The sequence below is a fragment of the Acinonyx jubatus genome, chromosome C1, assembly GCF_027475565.1.
Source record: "Acinonyx jubatus isolate Ajub_Pintada_27869175 chromosome C1, VMU_Ajub_asm_v1.0, whole genome shotgun sequence".
In the NCBI taxonomy this organism is placed as follows: domain Eukaryota; kingdom Metazoa; phylum Chordata; class Mammalia; order Carnivora; family Felidae; genus Acinonyx; species Acinonyx jubatus.
This window is the reverse complement of record NC_069381.1, coordinates 69,631,638-69,650,751: the sequence shown is the minus strand read 5'-3', so window position 1 is coordinate 69,650,751 and position 19,114 is coordinate 69,631,638. Positions and strand designations below refer to the sequence as shown.

General features: G+C 36.8%; 1 protein-coding gene across 4 annotated transcripts in view; it reads left to right on the top strand.

The window, feature by feature from the left end:
- The window catches only part of TTLL7 (tubulin tyrosine ligase like 7), a 141,846-nt gene that overhangs the window by 9,646 nt on the left and 113,086 nt on the right, over positions 1-19,114 (top strand). Inside the window, exon 1 of one of the 4 annotated variants that reach the window (XM_053214323.1) lies at positions 4,672-4,961. The exons of the other annotated variants lie outside the window; for them this stretch is intronic. The gene's annotated coding sequence lies outside the window, so the exon portion shown is untranslated. Of the gene's footprint in view, positions 1-4,671; positions 4,962-19,114 lie in introns of those variants that run through there. 4 annotated transcript variants of the gene reach the window in all.

Here is a 19,114-nt window from a genome sequence, read left to right as displayed (position 1 = left end):
CTCCTACTACATATCTCTATGAGGCCATATACTTCAACCAAAACAGACTCTCATAATGAATGCAGAAGCAGATATGAGAATCTCAGCTCTGTGAAGAGGATATCACAAAGATTTTAAAAAGTACAAAACACCACTCATTTCTTTTTTTGAAAAAATTATAGTTATTTTAAAGTAAGATCTGGGGGCGCCTGGGTGGCGCAGTCGGTTAAGCGTCCGACTTCAGCCAGGTCACGATCTCGCGGTCCGTGAGTTCGAGCCCCGCGTCGGGCTCTGGGCTGATGGTTCAGAGCCTGGAGCCTGTTTCAGATTCTGTGTCTCCCTCTGTCTCTGCCCCTCCCCCGTTCATGCCCTGTCTCTCTCTGTCCCAAAAATAAATAAACGTTGAAAAAAAAAATTTAAAAATAAAATAAAATAAAATAAAATAAAATAAAATAAAATAAAATAAAGTAAGATCTGTTTTTGTTAACCCATAATGGTTTTAAACATCTATCAATTTTAGTTTCTTATAGGGTCAATATTAATAGGTATAACCAAAATCAAAGTCAACAAAATTAAAAACTGTAAAGGGTTCCAACACCAAAAAAAATTGAGGATCAGTACTAAGAAAACCAAGGCAAGGAGAAAAGTGAAGCCAGAAGTGTGGGCGTGTGCGTCTCACACTCGGCACGGGGTTAACCAACTTGTTCCATGTGCGCGTTTTCCTTTTTTCTCCACTAATACTTTCATTTCACAAAAGACGCTTTTTCCTCCACACCTTCTCACCAATATGTACTCCTCTCTCTTAGAATAAATATGGTAAAAAGGCCAAGAGAACCCTACAATACAGTCTTTACAAAATGAAATCCTTTAAAATTATCCCCACTCTAACATTAATAAATCCACATATGTTTATGTAACTATATTTTAAGTTATAAGTTATAATAAATAGAATAACAATATTACTTCAGCGATTGCTTATGCAAGGATGAAGTAATTTAGAATGTTTTGTCAAGAATTGACTCAAAGATGTTATAAGAAACATTTCAACTACTGTCCTTTGATTTTGATTATTATAAACGGCTTTTCTTTTGTATGTACGTCACTACTTTTTAAAGTATAATTTATATATAGTAAAATGTACAACTTGGTGAATTTTTGCAAGATTTTGGTAAATGCCATTTGAAGGTACATAGTTTGTAATAGGGTGTACATGTAAGATGAGATGAAAAAGAATCTGAGAATATCGGTGAAGAAAAAAGTGAGATGAAATGAGCTAGGGGAAACATTAGCTCACAAAATCCTGAAATCCGGTATGTTTATTAGAACTGGGCACACATTTAATTCCAAAATTTCTAACTTCCAGGCAAAGAGGAAAACATGAAAGATTTAATGATTGAAAAGCTCATTTATGAGAGGAGCAGACCAATTGCCTAAGAGGAGCAAAGTTTTTCCTGTCTAGAATCCAGAATGAAGTTTCTGCTATATATATATATATATATATATATATATATATATATATATATTTTTTTTTTTTTTTTTAAAGTGGATTCAGTATAGCATAATGCAAAATGTCCTCAACAGCCTTACACTGAAAGTCAGCAGGATTCTTTGGACTACTATGTCCTTCATCTAGGCCCATTGTGTGGCTCTGTGTCTCTGGGAGAAATAACCTTGCAAGACCTGATTATTTTCTTCTCTAATATGAGAATAACATCTACCTTGAGAGCATTGTGATGTAGGTAAAGATTGTATGTGCTCAATGAACTTCCTAAAGAAGTTCTGTTAGGGTGGCCGTGACCAGCAGTGTGGTGTGGCCAGGCACACAACTCTGACAATCTGGCTTAATCTAGGGAATGGCCATTACAGTGGCTCAAAGAATGAAGGTTCTTCCATATCTTTTCAGAATTCCTTCATACATACCATTTTTCTTAGCTGAGATTTTGAGGGGTGATGCATTTGAGGTTTTATTCCCTCAAATTATTTGTTTTTGGCCAAAGAATGCCATGATTTGGGAGCCTGCTGGGCTGAGTGATGGGAGTTTACCTAATATATGGTACCTAAACAGAAGGCCATGCAGCCCTGCACTGAAGTAGATGAAAGGAATGACTCTAGACTAGTTTTAAAACTTCCTCCAAAGTTAATTTGACATTTGTTCCAACACACACAAGTGGGTGATGGAAGTCGCAAACTTGTGACATGGAATTTGGCTCCAAATGCCCGTCTAAGCACAGCCTTCTGTACACATAAAAGAGGTTCAACTACCATTTCCACCTCTCTTACAGAGAAATGTTAATTTTTTTTTTGTTCCTCAGACCAAAATATTTTGTCTAGAGTGTATTTTAAACCACCAGTCAAATCTCTATTGAGGGAGGCTGAAACCAAATGGTTGGGGTTTGGTAAATTCTCAGTTAGTAGAAGTTGAATTAGGCCCTAGACTTTATGAACAGAGCAGTAGAATTAGTTTGTAGTAAGTGTGCAAGCATTCCAGAAGGTTAGTTTGCTTCCTTAGTGGTCTTTTAAAGGCAACTCTCAGAACAACATAATAGGTGTTTGATTTTTTAAAATCTTCTGAATCTTTGCTAGAGTAGAATTTTCTGTGAGTAGTAATCCCCTGAGAATGCCTTAAGCCTACAATCTGTATATATTTTCCGCATCATTAAAAGCCTTTTGGGGCTACCCACAGAGGACTAACTCAGATTCACTGCCATGTCTGCAGGCTGCTGAGGGTACAGCACGTTCTCCTCTCTGCTTCCTGGGGCTTACAAGATAATGAAGGGCCCAGATCTTTCTTGTCAACACTAATTTAGTAGGAAAGTCATGGTCTTAAGTTCAGAGCCAATTAGGTACTTTTAATATGTGTTGAACTAACAAATGAATTTAGAATCAAGTTTATATCCTAGGCCCCATAACTGTTTTGAAATTATAAGCAACTAATTTGATAATAACATAGCTAAATGTCTTTCATATTAGAAATTTCCATTTTCATCATTGCCAGATTAGAATTTCTGGGTTTAAATGAATAATCATTTATTTATAATATAAATAATATAATGTAGTCTTACTAATTATGTAATTATTAATTATTAACAACTAATTACTAATATATACTGTTATATATTATAATACAATAAATTTTAATTCTCACTTACTACTTCTGCAAATATGAAAACAGCTCTTGCTTTATTGGAATGCCTTCTGGTATACTCTTGATTTAAACTGATCCTTAAGGGACGTCTGGGTGGCTCAGTCGATTAAACATCCGACTTCGGCTCAGGTCATGACCTCACGTTTCAAGAGTTTGAGTTCCCCATCAGGCTCTGTGCTGACAGCTCAGAGCCTGGAGCCTGCTTCAGATTCTGTGTCTCTGTCTCTCTCTGCCCGTCCCATGCCCTGTCTCTCTCTGTCTCTCAAAAATAAATAAATGTTAAAAAAAAATTTAAAGTCCTCAAAAAATGGGTTATAAAATGAATTACAAAAGTCAATTGCCAAGAAGTTTTGCAAGATTGAAAGATTAGATTTGTGCTAATTATTTATTAATCTTGCTTTCATCATCATATTTGTAGTGTCTCATAGGAAAGCTAGATGAGTGCTTGATTTTTGGCAAAGAGCATTTCTTCTCTATAATATGTAAAATCTCCAATATACCATTTTAGAGGGTGATTAAAAGGGACAACCAAGAGGGACACCTACCTTCCTTCCTTCCTTCCTTCCTTCCTTCCTTCCTTCCTTCCTTCCTTCCTTCCTTCCTTCCTTCTTCTCTCTCCCTTTCTTTCCCTCCCTCCCTCGCTCCCTCTGTCCCTTCCTTCCTTCCTCCCTCCCTTTCTTTGTGACTATAATTTATGTGTCTCATTTGAGTTTTGGATGTGGTTCTTGTTTAGGGTCCCTTTGTTAGGTTGCATCCTTTAATTTCTCTGAGGAGCCAGCTAAATGGACTGGGAAGCTGAGAAAGAAAGCTTCTTTGGTTCATATAGCACCCTCCCCCCCCCCTTCCCACCAGCACATTTGTAACTCAATCTTCCTTTCTGACTAGTGTTCACATCATTTTTATCCTGATGGTCTGCTTATGCAGTTTGCCTCATATTCCATAATAGATGAAGGGTTATTATTTTAACCCTATGATGTTTAAGTATATATTTGGTGGGTGAGATAAATATTATATGAAATCTAATGCACTAAAATGAAGAAATAAAAATTATTTTGTTATAGGCTTCCTAGAGGGAGTTATATTTAAAGTACAAACCTAGGGGTCCCTGGGTGGCCCAGTCAGTTAAGCTTCTGACTTCGGCTGGGGTCATCATCTCTTGGTTCATGAGTTCAAGCCCCGCATTGGGCTCTGTGCTGACAGTTCAGAGCCTGGAGCTGCTTCAGATTCCGTGTCTCCCTCTCTCTCTTCCCCTCCCCTGCTCATGCTCTCTCTCTCTCTCTGTCTCTCTCTCTCTCAAAAATAAATAAACATCAAAGAAAAATTTTTTAAAAAGTACAAACTTAAATATTTAGTGTAGAATAGGTGAAATAGTCACATAACTCTTGTTAGTGGAATTAAATGAATAAGGAAAACATCGTTGTATCCTAAAAACATACCTAAGCTGTCCAATCTTAGGGTCACAGTATGACTTTGGAAATTATTACTCTGTACTGCCCCCCACGCCTTTTTTTTTTTTTGACCTCCAAAGCACCACATTTGAATTAAGATTCAAATGTAGCAAGCTGTAAGCTATGTCTACTTACAGTTCTTCTGTTTATGCTCCAAGAGGAAATTCTTGGCTTATGACCAATTCTTTACCCTCTTTGGACATCATCAGAACTGTGGATGCTGCAGCCTTTTCTTCCTGAGATAAATCAGCGATGCTGTCTGGCAGTCAGCTCCAGCCGTGGCTGGCTTTTGACTCTAATAGTTGGGCCCATAATGTTACATGAAGATGCATAATGTAGAAGATCGCTGAGCCACTTGATTTGGGCCAAAAATTTGAAACAAAGAAATGGTATGTGGTTTTCTTTTTCACATTTTAAGATTGTATAAATTTATAACTACAAAATTTGAAGGCTAACTTTGCAGAAAGACTGGCAGAATTTTTTAAATGGATTCCTGAAATAGATTTTTATGGAGGATGCTCTCTGGCATTCTTCCAATTTTAATTTTCATTTCTATCTTCTTATCATTTTAAATTACTTTCTTCTAATGCTAAATAAACTTTAGTTCTAGTTTATTTAAATTTATATGTTGTTTCCATACTACCTGGTACTTACTAGATCTAGCGAATGGTATCTGTTAAACGTCTTGATTATTCAGATTACGTTGATAATATTCGACTTTTGGCTGGTCAGAAATATAAAATATTAAAACCATATTTTTGTGTACTTGTATACATATATTTACATATTTTACATATTATATATATTTTTAAAATACTTTTTTGAATAATTACATGGTTCCAATATTTCAATAAAGAAATGGGAAAGACCTGAGAAAATGCCTTTATGTAGATGAACATAGATGATAAAAAGACTATGATGGAGTTCAGAAGTTAAGACCAAGAGACAGTAAATGGTTTTTTGTTTCCTTTGGATTGGCATTTGAGTAAAAATGTTTTTTCCCTATTACCATTCATAAAATGGAAACGAACCACAACTTATTTAGGGTATTTTATTTGGTGAATGTTCAATAAATCTATTTTCATATCATTTCATTTTATTGTAAGTATAGAAACAGGAATTAGAGAAGGCGATTTAATATTAAAATAGGTAAGAGAGTAGACTGGTATAAACCATGTAAGCTAATCCATTAGAGTCAGTTTCAAAGTTTGTCCTCCTTCTTTTTTGATGTAGGCTTTGGCAGACAAGAATATCATCTAGACCAGGTGTGGATAAACCAGATATTAAAGTACCTCTGATGCTAATTTGTGATTATTCAGAAAGAAAATTAAGATTCATTCTTAGTTCTGTATCTCCAAAATTTCACGAGTAAAATAATAGATAGCTGCTGTCCCTAACTGTAAAAAGTATTAAGCTTCACTATGTATCAGGCTCTGTGTTCATATTTCTGAGAATGAGAGACACTGCCCTTTCCAACAAAGAACTTTAAATCAAATACTTTAAAAATATGATACAGTGTGGTAGATGTTGTAACAGTGGTGATGCGCCAAAGAACCATTAATTCCATTTAGGAGATAGAAGGCAAAGAGGGACAACTAAGCTGTATTTGAATGCTGGGTAGTGAAGGAAGATGTTCTAGGATTAAAGAACAACATAAGTAAATGGACGCAAATCAGAAAATGAATAACTATTTCAGGATTGTATTTTTATCCTGTAATTTTATCCCTACCTACAATAACTTTCAAACATATTTGGCTGCAACTCATGGTAAGAAATACCGTTTACTACTTGCCATAGCATACACACACGCACACACACACACGCGCACACACACACACACACACACACACACAGATAGAAATTAAAGTTTCTAGACTCAGTACTTACAGTTAATACTATTGCATGCAATGCAATCTGGCACTGTTATATTTTTATCTCTTCTGTTATTTCATTTAAAAATGCTTACTGAGGGGCACCTGCGTGGCTCAGTCGGTTTAGCATCCGACTTCAGCTCAGGTCATGATCTCACAGCTCATGAGTTCAAGTCCCGCGTTGGGCTCTGTGCTGACAGCTTGGAGTCTGGAGCCTGCTTCAGATTCTGTGTCTTCATCTCTCTCTGCCCCTCCCCTGCTCATGCTTTGTTTTCTCTCTCTCTCTCTCTCCCTGTAAAATAGATAAACATTAAAAAAATTTTAAAAAACTGCTTACTGAATGTCACTGAATTGATTTCATGAGCCTCTGTGGGTCAAGGTTCATTTTTGAAAGCAAAATAAAAACAAATACCAAAGCTCAGAATTCATGGGAGGCCCTTTCAATACCAATATGCAGATTTGCAAAGGAACTATTTGACTTTTTTCTCAGCAGAGTTTGAAAATTGTAAGAAACAGACTGATGGCTTTGGGATATTTGCAGTTCAGAAGGCAACATGGTATTGTGCAAAGAAAGGTTTTGAGAGTTGAACAGTTCTCTCCAAGTCTTTGGCAAGTTACTGACTGTATCTCTCTGAGTCTCAGTTTTCTGTTCTATAAAATGGAATTAGTAAAGTAATCCATAAGGACTAAATGAAATAACGTATCTCTTTAAACAGCAGTTGGAGTGCCTGGGTGGCTCAATCGGTTAAGTGTTTGACTTTGGCTCAGGTCATAATCTCGCGGTTTGTGAGTTCAAGCCCTGCGTTGGGCTCTGTGCTGACAGCTCGGAGCCTGGAGCCTGCTTCAGATTCTGTGTCTCCCTCTCTCTCTGCCCTTCCCCTGCTCATAGTCTGTCTCTCTCTCTCAAAAATAAATAAACAGTAATAACAGCAGTTGTCAAATTTGGCTGTACATTTAAATCACATGGGAGATTTAACAAATTTCTATGCCCAGGTTGCATCCTAAACCAATTAAATTGGAACGTTTGGGGCTGGGACCCAGGCATCAGTATTTGTTTTTCTCTTTTGAAACTTAATGCTCTTTGAATAGCAGCTTTCCAAATACACTCCCTCCGGGTCTTGGCAGCTACCATTTTATTTTGTGTTTCTACTTGTCTGACTTTTTTAGATACTTCATAAAAATGGCACTGTGCAATATTTTTACTTCTGTGACTGGATTATTTCATGTAACATGATGTCCTCAAAGTTCATTCGTATTGACATATATAGCAGGATTTTTATCTTTTTTAAAGCTGAATAATATTCCGTTGTATGTATGCACCACATTCTTTTTGTCTGCTCATCCACTGATGGACATATAGGTTGTTTCCACCTCTTGGCTATTGTGAATCATGCTGCAATGAACATGGGAGTGCATGTATCTCTTTGTAACCTTGATTTATTTTAATTTTAAAAATTTTAATTCCAGTTAATTAACATATAGTATAATGTTATATAACTCTGATTTAAATTATTTTAGATAAATACCCAGAAGTGGGATTGCTGGATCATGGGGTAGTTCTTTTTTTAACTTTTTGAGGAAACTGCCTACTGTTTTTCCCAGTGGCTATACCATTTTATATGCCCCTAACAGCATGCAAGAATTCCAGCTTCTCATCCTCATCAACATTGGCTATCCTTTGGTTTTTCTTTTTTTGATAGTAGCCATTCTGATGCGTTTGAGATGATATTTCTTTGTGGCTTTCATTTTCATTTCTCTGATAATTAGTGATGTTGAGCAACTTTTCATATACCTGTTGGCCATTTGCACATTCTTTGGAGAAATGCCTATTCAACTCCTTTGCTCATTTTTAAATCGTTTGTTTGTTTGTTTGTTGCTTTTGAGTTGAAGGAGTTTCTTATATATTTGGATAATAAACCCTTATTAGATACATGGTTTGCAAATATTTTCTCTCATCCAGTAGGTTGTCTTTTCACTTTTTTTTTTTTTGATTGTTTCATTTGCTGTGCAAAAGCTTTTTACTTTGATGGAGTCCCACTTGTCTATCTTTGCTTTGGTTGCCTGTGCTGTTGGTGTCATATCCAAGAAATTATTGCCTAGACCGCTGTCATGAAGAATTTCCCCTCTGTTTTCTTTTAGGAATTTTACAGTTTCAGGTCTTACATTTAAGTCTTTAACCCATCTTGAGTTGATTTTTAATGTATTGTGTAAGATAAGCGTCCAATTTCATTCTTTTACACGTGGCTATCTAGTTTTCCCAACACTATTTGTTGAAGAGACTATCCCTTCCCATCGTTTATTCTTGGAACTCTTGTTGAAGATAAGTTTGCTGTATTTACATGGCTTTGTTTCTGGATTTTCTATTGTTCTATTGGTTTATATGTCCATCTTTATGCCAATATCATACTGTTTTAATTACTGTTAAGTTTGTAATGTCTTTTGAAGTCAGGAGGTGTGGTGTCTTCAGGTTTCTTGTTCTTTCTCAAAATTGTTTTGGTTTTTTGGGGTCCTTTATAATTTCATATGCATTTTAGGATTGATTTTTCTGTTTCTGAAAAAAAGGTGCCTTTGGGATTTTGATAGGGATTGCACTGAATCTGTAAATAATTTTGGGTTGTATGGACATTTTAACTGTATTAATTCTTCCAGTGTATAAACATGGGATTCTTTCCATTTGTTTGTGTCTTCTTTAATTTCTTTCCTCGACGTTTTGTAGTTTTCGGTCTTTCACATCTCAGTTAAGTTTATTCCTGAGTATTTTACAGGCATTGATATTTTCTAAAACTCCTCTGGTGCAGCCTATGTTGAAATGCCTCACTGTGAAGGCTATATAATGCAATGTGTGGAACACAGAAACCATTTGGATCATGTCTGGTTTCCTTGGTGAATAATATCAACAATTATGAATAGCTAACTTTTTTTGTGGTGCCTACTATGTTTTAGGCAATGTGCTAACAAACACATTTCGTATCATGTAGAAAACACTGTGTTTTGTTTTTGTTACTGTTCTGCCAAATAATAAATAGATTACCATATGGTTGACACAAAAAGGGAGAGCACTGCTTATTAGAGAGGAAATGGCTACTTTTATCAGGAGCTTAGTTACCCACATAATTATTTCAATGAGTTATGGAGTTAGCTTCCATTGAACAGCCTCAATAATATAGATTGAATACTTTAAAATCATTTTAGATTAAAGTTTAAACTTTACAGAGTGATTTACAGGGCAGATAGAACAAATTAATTTGTTACAGATAAATAATACCTCAAATATGTAACAATCCTAATTTTAGCAGAAGTATATTGACATTATATAGTGTATTGTATCTGGTATATATTTTCTAGATTGTACAAAGAAGTGAGTATTAACCTACAAATGCTTCTGCCATGTTATTATACACTTGACACCCAAATCTGTTAGGCTTAATGTCATGATGACAAGAACATTTTTTTATGTGTTTATTAGCAAGAACTATATTTTCCATTGTATGAAGTAGGTATATTTAGTAATTTTCTGTTGTTTGTTTTGATTTTGGTCTTAGAAAGCTTATTTATTTTACAATATTATTTTTCTATAGTAACTGCTTTAAAAAGAACATGTTATTATTTATTTCAAATATATAACTTATTCATTTTTTTTCATCTAAATAAAAATTAACTCATTCTTATTGTAATCTTTAGTTTGCTTTTTTTTTTAAGATTTTATTTTTTAAGTAATCTCTACACCCAATGTGGGGCTCGAACTCACAACCCTGAGATCAAGGGTCACATGGTCCCCCAACTGAGCCAGCTGGTTTTCAATAACAGCTTTTATAATGGTGGCTGAGAAGGCATTCTTTTAAAACCTGTATTTGTAAAATCAAGGGGGAGAAAAAAAGAAACCATTCTTTTTTCATGGATGTATGTGTCTTTACATTTAGTATATTTTCAGATAACAACAACAAACCATTTCCTCTGTCTAGTAAATAGATTTGTAAATTGCTACATCAGCTTTGCTTAGATGAAATGCAGGCTTATTTTACCTTTTCCTTTGTGTATTTTCTTTCAACCTATTAATTATTAAATCATTTGTAGGATACCTATAGTTCTACATTTAAATGAGTTAATAGATGTTATGTTATTAGAATAGTATCTGGTGCTTATTAAGCATTTAGTACATGTTACTCATTGTCTAGTGCTAGTGACTTACAAAAATGCATAATGCAAAAATGTGCTATGGTAGAATCAGATATTTGCAAAGGAAGTTAAGGACTTAAGTTTTGGGGCATCTGGGTGGCTTAGTTGGTTGAGCCTCTGACTTCGGCTCAGGTCATGATCTCACAGCTCCTGAGTTTGAGCCCTTTGGGGTCTGTGCTGGCAGTGCAGAGCCTTGCTTGGGATTCTCTCTCTGTTCTCTCTCTCTGACCCTTTCCAACTTGTGCTTTCTCTCTCTCTCAAAATAAATAAAAACAAACAACCAAATGAGAACTTTAAGTTTTGTGACTGAGAATAAACATTTGTATTTCTGCTTGTTAGTGCACCTAAAAATGAGATGCTTAAAAAACCAACAGGCATCGTATATTCAAAGTTGAAATTAGATATTTAAAGTTGAAGTGTCTGATTGTATGTAGAAGGAGAAATTAGGTTTTTGAGGTTTTACAGATAATTTAGCTTAAAAAACTTTGCTATTAAGGATATTAAGAAAATTAAAGAATTTTAAGCCCTAAAGAAATGTTTAATCCTATGCTTTTGTTAGCCTTTGTAAGACACAAGATTAAATTCACTCAAAAGCAATAGAACAGTTTGGAGGTAAAATATTAGAGAATGGAGGAACATTTTCTGAGTGTAGGTTTTGAATGAAGGATTATTTTCTTCCAGAGCATTCCAATATGATAAGAACCAAGCTAGGGATAATTCCCTTGGATTGGATTCTAGAGTTTGTGAGAAGTATCTAAACCATGGAGTCTTCAGACTGGCATGTGTCGTCAATGTGATTATCCGCCTTGTCGTCTTATTCTGCTGTCATCATTCTCAAATTATCTCCTCTGACATTGTGGAACTATAAGAACCTCTTGTGATTGAAAATTGAAATATAGAATGTGTCACACAGATAGGTTTTATGTCAGAGGCCATGAGATTTACTTAGGATTAATGACTAAGCATGTTTTGTAGAGGGTAATGAAATCATATTTCCTATGTGGCTGAAAAAGCTGGCTTGATTTTGCTAGGAAGAAAAATTTAACTTTCCACCCTTCCCTCCCACCTTCTTCTTTCCTCTTTCCTCCCTTACTCTTTCTCTTTCTTCTTCCTTCCTTCATTTCCCTTTCGGAAAAATTAACTGCATCCATATTCCCCCGTTCCCTTTTATTACAAGCTTGAGATGTGTTAAAATGATGCTAATAAAAAATAAACCATGGCTTTGTTGGCCATTAGCATACAACTATGTGTTGTTTAAGGTGCTCTGCCGTGTCTGTCCTTAACTTTATTGATTTCTAAAATGAAGGTAGTGCTGATTGAGAGTTTACTGTGCAAGTCCATCATGAAAGGAGAGATTTGGTGAATCTGAATGTGGATAGCAGTAGAGGGATAAATTTGGGGCCTGGTTGCAGGGAAGTAGAGGGATCAAGGTTTTAAAAAAGCAATGAGGGGTGCCTTGGTGGCTCAGGTGGGCGTCAGACTTTGGCTCAGGTCGTGATATCCAGGTTCATGAGTTTGAGCCCCGTGTCTGGCTCTGTGCTCACAGCTTGGAGCCTGGAGACTGCTTCACATCCTGTGTCTCCCTCTCTCTGTGCTATTTCCCCACTTGCACTATGTCTCTCTCTCTCTCTCTCACTCAAAAATAATTAAACATTAAAAAAAAATGTTAAAAAAGCAATGAACTTGGTGCTGGATCTGTGTTCTAGTTGTAACTGGTATTTTGCATGGCCTTAAGCAAGTTAACTAACTTCTTAAATATCAGTTTCTTCATTTGTCAAATGAAAAAATAAACAATCCTATTAAACCGGTCTTATGGTGTTGTGAAGGGCAAAGGGATTAAGAGTGTGAATGCCTGAGTAAAACTGTTCTCTGCACATAAATGGAAGGACAGGAGTCTTACCACTTGTGGCAATGTAACTTCATCTATTTATATGCAAAATGGGAATGATAATAGTACTAGTCTCAATGTGTTTTTGTATCATGTAATTATACAAGGGTGACCTACATAATGTATTTAGCATAGTGCTTGGCACAGAGCTTCATTCACTTATTCAACAAATATTTACTGAGAGTTTACCTTGTCCCAGGTGCTTTTTTAGGTTCTTGGAATACACCTGTGAGCAGAGTCAAACAAAACCCCTGTTCTTTGCAAGTTTATAGGCTGATTAGATTAATTAAAAATAATGTATAATTGGGGTGCCTGGGTGGCTCAGTCAGGTAAGTGTCTGACTCTTGATGTCAGCTCAGGTCATGACCTCACGGCTTGTGAGTTCGAGCCCCGTGTTAAGCCCTGCGTTGGGCTCCGTGCTGACAGTGCAGAGCCTGTTTGGGATTCTCTCTCTCTCTCTGCCCCTTCCCCGCTTTCTCTGTCTCTCTCAAATAAATAAAATTGAAAAATAATGTATAATTACTACAATAGGTGCTATGAAGGAAAGGTACCTAATGCTGTGAGAATAACGTCAGGGAAGTTGGGCTGTCACGAGGCAAAGGCCAGGAACAGATGGGGGTGGAGTCCTGTCAAAAAGAATAGCATGTATAAAGTCTATGTAGTAGGAATATGCAGTGGGTGGTTGCGACACTGAGAGTGGCTGAGAATCAGGCTGGAAAGATAGGCAGGCTGGTAGGCACTTGTATCTGTTAAGGGTTCCTCCCATCAGGGAAGCAGAATCACTAAAAGGGATATGGAATAAGACATTTATGATAGAGATAGGAAGTTTACAGAGGGCTTGTATCTTGTATCTGGTGGTAGGTCAGCAGAGCTGGCAATCAGAAAGAACAACTGGACGTGAACTAGAACCCACTAGGATAAATTGGAGCCCATAAGCACAAACTAGAGCCTGTCGCTGATTCCTGCCCCCTCCAGTCTTGATGGTGGGGGTGATCTCCAGGAAGAGCTGGTGTTCTTTGATATGGAGCCTCACATGTGCCTGGCGCAGGAGGCTAGGTGTGCCAGGATTCAGGAAACTGAAGAAGATCCGGCAGGAGCTGGAGGAGCTGCAGGCTCAGATGCTTTCCTCCGTCCACAAGGGGAGCAATCACGTCGGTGTCGACACGCACAAGCTCCGGCAGTGCGTGGTGCCTTACACTGACTTTTAGAGCATAGTGGTGTTGCTTTACTTCTGCCTTCAAAACTGCATGCAGATTGCCTTTTTGGTGAACTAACCTGAAACTCATGTCTAGGAAATTATTTTTAACTCACTGGCTCTCAAACATATTTGAGTTTTTTTTCTCCCCACTAAAACAAAAACCAAAAACCAGGAAAACCTAAAACTTACCTGTAGACCTTCTTTCTGTTAAACTACACACCATCTTTTTTTCCCCGTTACTACTTTTTGAAGGTCATCTCCTCCTCCTGTCTAGTAAACCCATGGTAATCTGACTTTTTCTGTTGCTACCCTCAAAATAGTCATGACCTCCACTTTCCTAATAAATGACTACTTCTTGACCTTTTTCTTTTTGGATCTTTCCTTCTGTAGTACTCATATGGTTGCCTATACTGTATCTTTTTGCAAGCCTTGTTCTCCTTTGAATTCTGTGACCCTGGGATCTCTTCATCCTCCAATTTCTGATGATTATGTATTACTACCTTTCTAAAACTTGAGGTCACAGACACACAAAAATGTATGTAACATATATAAACTTCGCAGATCCTAAGGGTACAGCTTGATGGAATTTTAAGCATGTATACATTTAGTAAACATCACCCAGGTCAAGATATGGAACATTTCTAGCATCCCAGAATGTTCCCTCATGACTATTCTCAATCAGTGATCCCGAATCCTGCCTAGACTTGGCCTTTATTCTGATTTCTATCACTTTAGACTTAGTTTTTACTGTTCTTTTTTCCCCTTTAATTCCAGTATGTTAACATACAGTGTTATATTAGTCTCAAGTGCATAATACAGTGATTTAACAATTCTGTACATCACCCAGTACTCATCATGACAGGTGCATTCCTTAATCCCCATTACCTATTTCACCCATCCTTACAGCCCCCTGCCTTTTGGTAACCATCAGTTTGTTCTCTATAGTTGAGTCTGTTTCTTAGCTTATCTCTTTCTCTTTTTTCCCTTTGCTCATTTATTTTGTTTCTTACATTCCACATATAGGTGAAATCATATGATATTTGTCTCTCTTTGGCTGGCTTATTCATGTATTGTTATACTGCCTGGCTCCATCTGTGTTGCTGCAAATGGTAATATTTCATTCTTTTTTATGGCTGAATAACATTGCACCCATTATACACACACACACACACACACACACACACACACACACACACCCCACATCTTTTTTATCCATTCATCTATTGATGGATACTTGGGCTGCTTCCATAACTTGGTTATTGTAAATAATGCTACAATAAACATAGGGGTGCATGTATCCCTTTGAATTAGTGTTTTTGTGTTTTTTGGATAAATAGCCAGTAGTGAAATTACTGGATTGTAGGGTAGTTCTATTTTTAACTTTTAAAAAATGTTTGAGAGAGAGAGCGAGAGAGCGTGAACATGAGTGGGGGAGGGGCAGAGAGAGAGAATCCCAAGCAAACTCCGCACTGTCAGCGCAGAGCTCAATGTGGGGCTTGATCCCACCAACCATGAGATCATGACCTGAGGTGAAATCAAGAGCCTGATGCTTAACCAGCTGAGCTGCCCAGGTGCCCCTATTTTTAACTTTTTGAGGAAACTTCATACTGTTTTCCCCAGTGGCTGCATCAGTTTGCATTCCCACCAACAGTTCAAAACAGTTCCTTTTTCTCCACATCCTCACTGACACTTATTGTTTCTTGTTTTGTTTTGTTTTGTTTTGTTTTTTCCATTCTGACAGGTATGAGGTGATATCTCATTGTAGTTTTAATTTGCATTTCCCTGATAATAAGTGATATTGAACATCTTTTCATGTGTGTGTTGACCATCTGGATGTCTTCTGTGGAGAAATGTCTGTTCATGTCTTCTGCCCATTTTTAAATTGGATTATTTGTTTTTGGGGGTATTGGTTTGTATAAGTTCTTCATATACTTTGGATGCTAACCCTTTATCATTTGCAAATATCTTTTCCCATTCTGTAAGTGGCCTTTTAGTTTTGTTGATTGTTTCCTTTGCTGTGCAGAAGCTTTTTATTTTGATGTAGTCTCAATAGTTTATTTTTGCTTTTATTTCCCTTGGCTCAGGAGACATATCTAGAAAAGTATTGCTATGGCCAGTGTGAGAGAAATTACTGCCTGTGTTCTCTTCTAGGATTTTTTTTTTGAAAATTTTAAATTTTAAATGTTTTTATTTATTTTTGAGACAGAGCATGAGCAGGAGAGGGACAGAGAGAGAGGGAGACACAGAATCCGAAGCAGGCTCCAGGCTCTGAGCTGTCAGCCCAGAGCCCCATGTGGGGCTCAAACTCATGGACTGTGAGATCATGACCTGAGCTGAAGTCGGACACTCAACCGACTGAGCTACCCAGGCACCCCTCTTCTAGGATTATTATGGTTTCAGGTCTCACATTTAGGTCTTTATTCCATTTTGAACTTATTTTTGTGTATGGTATAAGAAAGTGGTCCAGTTTTAGTTTTTCCCATTTTTGAACCTCATGTAAATGAAATCATACAGAATATATGGGCACACTCTTTTGTACCCGGCTTTCTTCACTCATCATTATGCTGTGTTAAATTCATGTTGTGATTAGCTGTAGTTAATTCTTTTGTATTGTGCAGTTCCATCATATAAATATACCACGATTTATGTATTCCTTTTACATTGATATTTGGCTTGTTTCTGGTATTAGGCTATTATTACTAAAGCTGCTGTGAACATTGTCGTCTAGGTCTTTTGGTAGACAAATGCCCTTGTTGGGATTGTTTTCATTTTGAGATAGAAAATGACAGTAAGTATGAAATGTCTGAGGGAAGAGCTTTGACAATAGGATCTGGAGTTCTATGGAGAGTTAGGAACTAGAGGTCTAACTGGTCTAAATCCATTCATCCCATCTCTTCTTTTGTCTTTCTCTTACCTTCTAATTTTAGGATGTCTAGGACTGTTGATGGGTTTTGCAGGGGACTAGAATGGGAAGTTTCTTACTGGAGGGGCAGAGGCATCAAAACCTTAGAACTAGAAGAGCTAGAAGATAGGACTGAGTGGGCTGTAAAACTGTAGGGTCCACAAGATGCATTCAGGGATGGGCTACAGAGCCAAGAGTGTGGCACTCTCCAGGGAATGCAGTAGAGTTGACAGCCAATTAAGGTTCCAGCTGTGGGCCACCGAGAGGTATCCTGTGGGTGTGAACCGCATGTGACCATTCTCCATCAACTCCATCAAACACACGCACGCGCACGCACACACACACACCACAGACACCCAATCTAAGTAAATGTAGAATACCTGCTATGCAAATAAACAATATAAACAATTAAAGTATACTTGCTGTGCACTACCAAATCTCCTAGTACCACCCACCAAAACCAGATTGTCATTCTCAAATCCTCCACATAAAACTGGATCCCAGACCTTGCTGGGAACCCGTGCTAATATTTTAACTTGTTTTTATATGATAGGTAGGCCATAGTAGATGATCTATTGGTTGAATTTAAATGGCATGTGTGGATCCATCCTCAAGTAAGTGATAATTGAAGTCTTGGGCACAAATAATGTAATTTAGGGATAGTTGTTTGAGTAGAAGCTCTCAGTGCCTTGCCCATATCCCTGGCACCTTACCACTTCATTATGCTCTTCCTACTTCCAGTTGTCTGCCAATATCTACATTTCTTTTCCTAGGGCTTTTGAGGACTTTTCTAGAAGCCATGGGATTAGGGGCCCCTTGCCTGTACAGGCTGCCTTCCCCCAACTCTCACTCTCACTCCCCCGGGAGGACTGGAAGTACCAAGAAATTAACACCCACTCACCCCCTATAGCAGCCCTCAACAAATGATTGGGTTAACTTTGAAATGGTTGTATTTTACCCTGCTTCTCAGAGTTCCCTAGGGGATTACACTCCAGCCACCCACAATGTAGCTGGCTTTGTAACACAACCTTTATTGGCTGCCTTCCTTTCCCTGTCTCATTTCTCTGCTCCATCAGTATTTCCTTCACTTCTCTAAATAAACTACTTTTATGTAATCCTCATTCCAGAGTTTGTTTCCGGGGAACTCAAAACTGAGACAGATTTTTTGGATAATACCCACCGTAAAAGGCAGGAAAGGGAAGAACTACATGTCATTATTATTATCATTATTACTTTGATTAGCAGTTATTTTAATTTCTGACTGTGTCCTGGAGTTTCTGTGTTGTGGACATGCTGTTGATGACCTCAAACCTGACATGGCCAAACTGAAATCAGTACTTAAAAAACACAGTGCTCCTGCTTTGATTAGGAGAAGAGTCCTAGGATTTTACCTTCTTTTAATTTGTCTCTAAAAGGAAAAAAAAATTTAATGAATTCGGTATGTACTACGTGTTCCTAATTTTCTCTGATTTGGGGTGTGAATAGCACTTCAAACAAATATAACCTGTACTGTAACTTCACTGCTAGCTATTTTTACTTGACGATCTGAGTCTTGGCTTGAATTCCTGGGATCTGGGGTCAGTTAGTTTACATTTCGATTTACTCCAGAGGTGTTAACTTCAGAGGTAGTTTAGCAAATATTCCAAGTACCAAAATAAATGTAAAATATTGTAATCCACACTCACAATGCTTGTGTACTACTTAGGAATCAGTCTCTTTTGGAATTAGTCAATTTTATAGATTTCTTTTAAAGGTTTTTATTATTATTTAGAAAAATTCATCTTGGCATTGGATTCCTGATTGATAATTTCCATACCTTTGCTTTAAAATATCCTGAACTTTCATAAAACAAATGTGATGTGATGTGACATGGAAGGTAGATAGATGGTGAATATAATATCCCAGTTGAGGTTTATTTGTTTAGGTTTAATAAACTAAAGTGGATCTTCTACAATTGTATCATTCATGCATGATAAAGTAAATGACATTATTTAAGTTATTGTGAATCATCCATATTCTTTCTCAAATAATGTGCCTGCCACATGAGTAAAAGTTCATCATAGTCAATTTTAGTGACCATGTAATAACCCATTGTTGGCCAAATCATAATTTACTAAATTTCTCTGTTGGATACATTTAGGTTGGTTTCAGTTACAGGTATAAATACTGTCTTGATATACATCCCTGTTCACTAGTATTCCTCAACATATTAATTATGGATTCCTGAACAATCCATCAATATTTTGGGTGATTTTATTAGGATAGATTCCTAGACGTGGAATTAGTAAGAGCATAAATGCATTACATATTTCAGGTTTTTGCTGTGCTTTTTAGTTGCTTTCTAGAGTACTTTGCTTAGTGACTGAAAAAAATTATAGGCTATTTAAAATAAGTAAACTTACTGTTTTGAGTTTGATTTCAGTTGTTGGCATTTTAATTTATTTTGCTAAGTTTTCTAATGTTAACAGTACTAAAGTCAATTGGTTGTTCTTAACGTGATAATTTAT